Genomic DNA, 8967 nt, shown 5'->3' on the forward strand with positions numbered 1-8967 from the left:
GGTGTTTCGCGATAGGATTACTCCTTTTTGATAGTGACGCTAGCTTGTACGGTGCAAAAAAAAATTTAAAAAAAATTGGCGAAGCTTGCACTAAGCCGCGCAAGGCTTGACACAGCGAAACTGGACGTAACAAAGCAGAAAACTGGGCGAGTTATTGATATGTATTCATTGGTGCCGGAGAGCGCGCACTGACGACGGAGACAGAGAGAGAACAACACGACACAATCGCTCACTTTCAACTAAAGTTTAATAAAAAAAACCGAAGAAAATCACATGAATACCACGCATGCGTAACTACGTAGAATATAATTCAACGACATATGCCACACATTGCTTAAAAATCAGCCAGACACCACGACGAGGTTTTGAAGGATATCTGTCGTAACCCGCAAAGCGCTAGGCAGCGATGTCCAGAAAAGATACCTCTTTATCTGTTAGGGCAAGCGACGTCTGGGTCGTACACCTGTGACCCTCCTTATTGATATGGAACATCTCGCAAATTTCCCTTGTAATCTTGTCCGAGTGACGGAACAAAAGTGCGGTGCCTCTGAAATCCTCGGAGCATCCGCAGTCCCTGCAATGCATGCCTAAGTATAGACAAAGCAAGACCTTTGACTGCGTTCCTGTGTTCACTGAGGCGCAGATTCAGGCATCTACCCGTCTGGCCAACGTAAACGCGGCCAAACGATTACAGGACGCTGTACACGACTCCCGAGGCGCAAGGAACATGATTGTAGGTGTGGTTAATGGTGCACACGGTAATTGACCTATAGCTCGACTCAATGCGTCTGCGCACTGCCGGGCATATGCTACGCACCTTGTGATCCGCAGATAAAACCACCTTGACCACGTATCGAGCGCCCACTCTTGAGACGATGTGGTAGACCTTGCGCATTGGGTATCACCGCAATCTTCGCCTTGTCTTTTTCGTTTGATTCAATCGCACCTGCCTGCTGCACTGCCATCGACTTCTTCAGCTCCCGCAAAAGTGACGTATGTCGTTTTTAGTGACGTATATGTCGTTGAGTTATGTGTTCTGCGTAGTGACGCATGCGTGGTACTCTGTATGTTATTTTCTACCGTTTTCCATCATTAAGCTTTAGTTGAGAGTGAGATGATTGTGTCGTGCTGTTCTCTGCTTGTCTCCGTCGTCAGTGCGCGCTCCCCGGTAACGATGAAACTGGAAGATTCTGAAGACTAATCTGGTTGCTTCTAGGTTACTTCTAGACCTTAGCTAGGTGATGAGTGTTGTTTCTAGGTTGCTTCTACGTCATTGCCAGGCTTTAGCTAGGTGATGCTAAGTGATGCTAGTTCGGGTTCGAGTTAAACCACAGAAAGTCACAGAAACGACACGAATGTCCAAACTCCAGAGACAGGAACTCGTGCTGAAACCAAGCGTTCGCACCCCTCATAGATCTCCGGGCAGGTCGTCGTTGGCGTAGGCCTTCCATCGCTTCGGGGTCTTCTCGCAGCCGCCGTTGCCTTTCCTGTTCCCTAGTGTTGGGCTAACTGTTGCCTTTTTTTTCTGTTTAGCGGACCAGTGGTGAATATATAGTGGGATTCAACCAGTTTCGGTGGCACATACCCGTTTATGATTATGATAGTTTTCTGATAGGCCGCACAAATTTCTGTGGCCCATACCCGTTCCCTAGTGTTGGGCTAAGTGTTGCGTTCTTTTTTAGTGGACCAGTGGTGAGTAGTGGGATTTACCCCGTTTCTGTGGCGCATACGCGTTTATGATAACGATAGTTTCGTGATACAAGATACAAGGAACGATTTCCTAAACAGCTCCGCCGTTAACACAACAAGAACGCCCGCCTGCTGTCCAATCGTCTTTAGTCGGTGGAAAAGTGGTCCTTGAAAGGAACAACCGCGATTTGTGGCGCCTTTCCACGTTTCTTTCGCCAGCAACTGATGTTCCTCGCTTTGCGGATCGTGTGTGCGCCCTTGTCCACGTCGTCTTTTTAGCACTTCACCCCTCTCAGATGAGAGAGAGAGACAGAGAGAGATTTACAGAAGGGCGGAGAGGTTGGCCTGAGCGATAGTTGGCTCTGGCCTGCTACTCTACACTGGGGAAGGGGGAAAGCGAATCTACGTACACTTCTATTTCTCATTTAAATCAAGCATGGGCCCACGACGTCGGCCATACATCCAACGATACCTCGTCGGGACAGTATAGATAATATAGCATCCGATCACAGGTAATTTCCGTTACAAAAGTAGTGACAGTTTTAATTTCTTGCTTAATACCGGTTTTTGTCGGTGAGGTATTTCGTTGCGGATGTGGTATATATAGTTTTAAGAAGCTCAGCGCCTTCGATTTCCTTTAATGTTATGTCTAGTTCATTCAATCATTAATACCTCTACAGGTTCATAGAAAAATAGAGTAGCCGAGGTATTAAGTAATCGTCCTTTTTATATATAATGCCACTTCAGTTATGGCTTTCGTGAGTATTGCTTTTCATCAGCCCGTTCGAAAATGTTAATGCGTACACTTTTAAGAAAAAATAGAGTATATCGGGAGTATTTCCGCCACAGACCAATGATGGAGGACGTAGTCACCGTCATCTGACAGCTTCCGCAAAAAGACGTAGACGATAGGAAACACAGCCATCTGTCGATCGACAAGACTCAAAACTCTTTCCAGCTGAAAAGGTTGCGGTGGCGGTTCGACGTAGGGCCAGTCCTCAAGGCCGCACATCGTCATCCGGCTTGCTCGCGTTTCCTTTCTTGAAAACCCGGCTCTGGACACTTTCCTATCAAGAATGCTATGTCACGCTGATAACGCGCGCGCCGTTCGTGACCGGGAAGTGCCGGGACCGCGGTGATAACGCGAGGAAGGCACGCGAGGTGGATGACGCTTATTGTTGTGTGGCAGAAATACTCCCCAAATACTCGATTTTTCCTTAGAGTATATAGATGGTCCTGCACGTACGACCTCAACCTCTGTCTTTCCTAACATTCATTTGTTTCTGAAACCGAACAAACTTTACCACAGTCGATGAGCATTACCTCTGCTTTCGTCTAAAGCTCAAGCGGCAGCAAGAAACGCCACCGTTCTCGCAGAGGCTGTGGAGAAATGGAGAATATAGACTACAGGTGCCCTATAAACGCAGTCGCGTTTATTAACGCAGCAGGTCGCCGGGCAGAAAATAAAACATAAGAATGTTAAACCAAGAGAAGCGTTCTATAGACGCGCCGCGCAGCTAGTGTTAGCGCTAATACCGAGCGCAATGACACGAGCGCGCGCCTCGTAGCTCTCGTCGCAGAAGTCTCCTGCTCGCGATCAAACTGCAGCGTGTGCCGCGAGCAGTGCACGCATTGCGCGTCAGGCCGCGTCAATGTTCCCGCCGTGGTCATCACCCTTCCGCTTCCACACGGGGCACTGCGGCGAACCGTACTCCTGCGTGCACTTGAACGCTTCCCGGAACTCCCTCACGTCCATGAGGGCCAGGTTCACCCGGACGTTCGGCGGCAGGCTCAGACGGTGGCGCATGCGCTCGTCGAACTGCGCCGCTTCGTCCCTGGGTACGCAGAATCCGGACGCGTAGTTGTCGAAGAACAGCCGCCACACCGTCCGCTTAGAGAAGCGTCGTCCGTCGGAACTGAAATGAGTCGTTCCCTGCGAGAAACGCTGGAACGCGGCCATCAGGGGCTTGACCGCGGCGTTGTCCGCCAGGATCTCCGCGAGGAAGTAGCGGACGTTCCTCGTGGAGACGCGAACACTGCGCACACCGCTCTTGTAGCGCTTCAGCAGGCAGTACTGCAGCTCGCCGAACCGGTCCCGAGTCCAGCTGGACCACTTCGGGTCGTCGAGGGAGCACGAGAACAGCGCCCGCGTCACGTCGGCCGCCAGTAGCGGGAACAGCGTGGACGGGTAGGCGGCTCGCGCGACGAGCGCCGCGGATGACACGCCACTCGACGTCAGGTACACGCCCGACGTCGATTCCGGAGCGCGTGTCCAGGCCGCGTCAAGGTCGCCCGAACGCGTGTCGTGGCGCGCGTCGTAGTTGCCGTCGCCTTTGCTCGACCTCCAGTACATGTGCAGGCTACTTGTGAGCAGCTCTCCGTAGTGTCGGACTAGATCTTTCGTCCCGTAGGTGAAGTTCGTGGGTGCGTAGTACTGGTTGAGTTGTTGTTCGCGCTCGTGGCCCTCGAGATAGCCCACCTGCAGAGTCTTGAGCCGTTTGACGGCGTCGGTGACATCTAGGTTCTGCATCCAAACGGTGCCCTCGTGGAAGGTGTGCGCCAGCGAGGAGACCATGTTCTTGGTCGTGACGGCCCACTGACGGTCCAGGTCGGGAGTCTTGGCCAGTATGTCTCGCAGAATCCACCGGACGCCGTGCGGGTAAAGTCGGTTGACCAGGTGGAAACAACCCTGCACCCTTGGATTCACGCGATGCTGGAAGCTAGGAAAGCCCATGCGCAACAGTTCTCTCGGGATTGATTCTTCCGGCAGTAGCGGAGCCACGTGCGCGATGACGCTGAAGCCGAGGAAATTCAGGATAGTCCGGAAAGTGGGCTTGAGCAAGATGGCCGAGAGGTTCCTGACGTACGCCTCGTTGAGCACCACAACATCGTCCGCGTGACGTTTCCGCAGGTGCGAAAAGTAGACGTCCACGTGGAAGTTCGGAAGCTTCGGGAATTCCTCGAAGTGGTAGACGGCGTCTTTCTTCCATAGTGGCTTGGACATAGGCTTGGATGCCTCTTAAAGTTGCGCCTCAAAGCGTGTGACGTCGTCGGCCAGAGTTCTGCTACGTGGCAGTGTCTTCCACAGAGTCAAAACTTGCCGGATTATTTCTTTGTAAGGAAGGGACGCCTCTGTCTTCTGCATCGTATACTGCATGAAAAGAAAGTCCCTCGGTGCATCCAGATGGAGGACGTAGTCACCGTCATCTGACAGCTTCCGCAAAAAGACGTAGACGATAGGAAACACAGCCATCTGTCGATCGACAAGACTCAAAACTCTTTCCAGCTGAAAAGGTTGCGGTGGCGGTTCGACGTAGGGCCAGTCCTCAAGGCCGACGTCCCTGAGCAAGCCCCTGACTCCATCCCACTGGTGGACATCTTTGGGCACCGCGTTCTTCAGGCACCCGCTCAGCACAATGCTAGAGTGGTCAAGGAAGTTGTGCTCGCCGCGACTGACGTCCTTTGTGGCCGCGGATGGTACCGAATGGGCGTGTTCCTGGAGGTACCTGGAATGTGTTCCACGATTACATCACTGACAGAGTGGCCTGTTTAGTAGCGATGCAGAACTATCGATAGTACTATCGATACTATCGATAGCTGAGTCACTATAGAACTATCGATGATGAAAAATACTATCGATAGCGCTATCGATAGTAAAAAATTCGATGGTGCTATCGATAGTATAAAATCAACAGCGCGGACTCACTGCAGAATAAACTTTGTTCCCCGGGCGCGTGGTACATGCATGGGGCCGGAGGAGCAGGCTGAAGGGCAAGAAAGTTGACATGATTGTGTTCTTCACCAGGGTGCTTTGCTGACACAATCATAAAGTCAAACTGTTCAACTGTAGCGGAAAGGAAGCCTTTACATGTGGTGGGACTGCGCGGCTTCAAATAGATATTGCATGTTATGGTTTCAAAATAAAAGAATATGAAGAAGTTAATTGCAACTGGTTGCTTTAGGATAAGAATTTATTGATGGATATATCCCGCCATTTTCACTGAGGAAATAATTTCTTGCCAAAAATTGCTCATACATTAAGCGAAGCTGGTAGTAGGCTATCGCAAATATTTTGGCAATGTGGCCGGCCAGCAACCGCATCATTATTCACACCACTATCGACAGTATTGTCACGTGGTTGTGACGGTTAAGAATGCAGCAGTAAGACTGCTTAGAGAGCTCTTTATATGGGCGAACTTGTGCCCAGAAAATCAAAGCTCAAAATACAAGCGATACATGCTGCACACTGATAGCGGCTGGAGCAGTCGTCAGCCGTTGAGTAATCTTATCATCGGTGGAACGCGTCGTCCTTTATACATCAGTCATCAAACCTTTCAGCGTTATCGCGGGTGCTCGCGTAAGCTCTCGAATAAATTTGACTATTCGCGTCCGGCGCGTAATCTTAACAGAATGATCTCAAAAATGGCAACTTGGGCGAGTTGGTATCGGTTCATACTTCAAATATCAGCGCACCAACAAAGCAAGTGAAGAAAGGATCCCATGGTACGGCCGATCGACAGAAACCTACAAAATATGCGGTTATTCCGTACAAGCACAAGTTGGGCCACGGGCTTAAGAAGGTCGGGAACAGGTTCGGCGTCAACATTGTGTTCTCTGCCAAAAACAAGCTTAGCAGGATGTGCCCCATGGTCAACCAGGAAGCTCGTCACAAGAACAAATGTGAAATCAAGCACGCCCAGAAGTTTGTGCCGTGTGAGGGTGGGGTCGTGTACAGGATTCCTTTTTCTTGTGGTAGAACGTATTATGGACAGACGGGACGGTGTATAAACACGAGGCTTCTTTGAAAACAGTGGCGAGCTCTAATCTGGCTTTGCACGTTCGTTCGTGTGGATGCTCCCCCGTTTTCACAGATACGAGGATTGTCTATAAGCACTGGCAACAGATTAATCGGGAGGTGGCAGAATCTTATCACATTGTTAAGGAAAAAGATAATTGTGTAAGCCAGGCGTCAGTTGATCTGTGCGACAAAGAATTTGATTTTCTGCGACAGGTGTTTCCATAATTTCATCTTACTTAGACAAGACAGCGGCGGCAATCCATGTCACGTGTGCTGCATTTGACGTTTACTTATATATGTGTGTGTGATGTGGAATAAACCTTTCAGTTGCGAGTCAGCGCTTGTTGTGTGCGTCGTTTCCTCCGCTTTAGTGTGCTCGTTTTGTTGGTGCGCTGATATTTGAAGTATGATCTCAAAAAATTGTGAAGCTTCTCAAACATTACGGCGCGGTCTGCGTCAAACGTTGCTAACAGTTTTTGTGAGTGGAACCCGAATACGTCAAAACAAAGCAATACACACGCGGCGCAGTAATATCGCTATAGTAATATTAACGATGGTACTACCGATTGCACTATCGATAGTTTGTTTACACTATCGATAGTTTTAAAAAAAACTATCAATACTATCGATAGTCAATTTACCGATAGTTCTGCATCACTACTGCTTGGGCAACGCGCAAATAGAAGACCATTTTGTATTACACGATGTCGATCGCTACTGAGCGCATCATAGTTGAACGGAAGATATTTCGCTAAATTGCTGCATTTGCTCCTAACGAACCACTGGTGTTGGCAAGTAAATCATTGGGTCTTAATCGTTATGATGAAATCAGATGCTGCTGTTAATGGTTATAAAACGTGGAAGAGTAACTACATGCGAGATTTTACTTCACATCGGCGCAGCGTGAGTGAAGAGGGCAGAACTAAGCACAGGCATAATGCCGTCTGTGGGCTCTCTTTAGCCGCTTTGAGCTGTCAATTGCATTTTGTGCATACTCTCACAGTGCATAAGCAATTAATGAGGCCGACCAATAATTTACACACTCCCCCCGTGTATACTGTAACCATAGGCGTTCGCAGTGTTCACCATTAACTTACACCGCAGTACCCCCACCCCTTTGGTTGAGTTAGAAGAGCGCTCCGCCATGGGTACAAACATGAAAACGAAGCGATGACGTGCTTCTCACAACAGCCTGTCATTGGCCCCCCGCTTTCCAGAGGTAAAGGTAGCAAGTAAGCAGTTCTTTGAATGTAATTAGGTGTCCTCGGTCATCGTTATCGTCAAAAAGCATGCTTTGCCCATGCGCATAACAAATGGCGTGGTAGGTCCGGCTGATTAAAGGCATGGTGCAGAAGTAGTGGCCACTTCACATGATGAGGGGAGGGGGGCACCGCCCCCGTGCGCACGCCTATGACTATATAGCAGCATAAAGCCAAACAACAAAACATTAAAGCGTTGATGTGTCTATAGCTGCGTTGGGGCACTGCCGTGTTTGCTGTAAATGACTAGCTTATGGGAACATAGTTTTGACTCTATAAGGTTGTTAGCAGGGCTTAAAGTCAGGGGGAGGGGGGGAGCGTGGAGGCCCGGCCCCCCCTCCATTTTTTAAGGAGGGGCTCGGCCCCCCCCTCGGCAGTCCGACGGTGGCACTGCGGGACCCATTTGACAAGAGCTGGAGTTGAATTTTTTGGCAGTAGTGCTTTGTGCGGGGAAAATATACTCTGCAATTTTCCGAATAATGATTTAATCGCGAATATTTGGTTGAAGGGGCGTCAGCAAAACAGAAGGAAACAGGTATCGTCGTACTGCTGAATGCAATTCACTGAGACACTGAACACCACGGGCAACGCCTCCTGAAACCACGGGTCACCACCTTGTTCGACAGAGCGTCTTGGCACAGCATACTGTTTCACAAGGCACTTGAGCCTGAAGCTACCTGCTCGTGATTCAGTAATGGCTCGTCTTGGTCTGTTTAGTTTGCCATTCAATTTTCATTCTTTTAGCTGTGCGTCACAAGTGTGCTTTAAATGCAAAGTCGCATGTATTTTGCCTACTTTATTAGGCAAGTGGTAGTGAAAATAAAATATAGCATTGTCGTGCCTGAGGTTCTGAATCCAGAGGGTCAACTAATGTTACTTTGAGCTCAGATATCTTTAAGCCTTTACATCCCGAGTTATCGTTCCCAAAATATTTTCATTTATGCTTGATTGAATTGACACGTTGAATAAATGCCCGAAATACATTCGGAATATTATATGTATTTGTATAGCATTCATGAGCATTTCTTCAGTTCAAGAGACAGTTCGCCTCACTGCACTGTGGTCATCACACCTCTCTTAACGCTTTGTGTATATATATATATATATATATATATATATATATATATATATATATATATATATATATATATATATATATATATATATATATATATATATATATATATCATTTTGACATATAATCATCATTGTAGAACAGAA

Source organism: Rhipicephalus sanguineus, chromosome 10 (genome assembly GCF_013339695.2).
Source record: "Rhipicephalus sanguineus isolate Rsan-2018 chromosome 10, BIME_Rsan_1.4, whole genome shotgun sequence".
Taxonomy (NCBI): domain Eukaryota; kingdom Metazoa; phylum Arthropoda; class Arachnida; order Ixodida; family Ixodidae; genus Rhipicephalus; species Rhipicephalus sanguineus.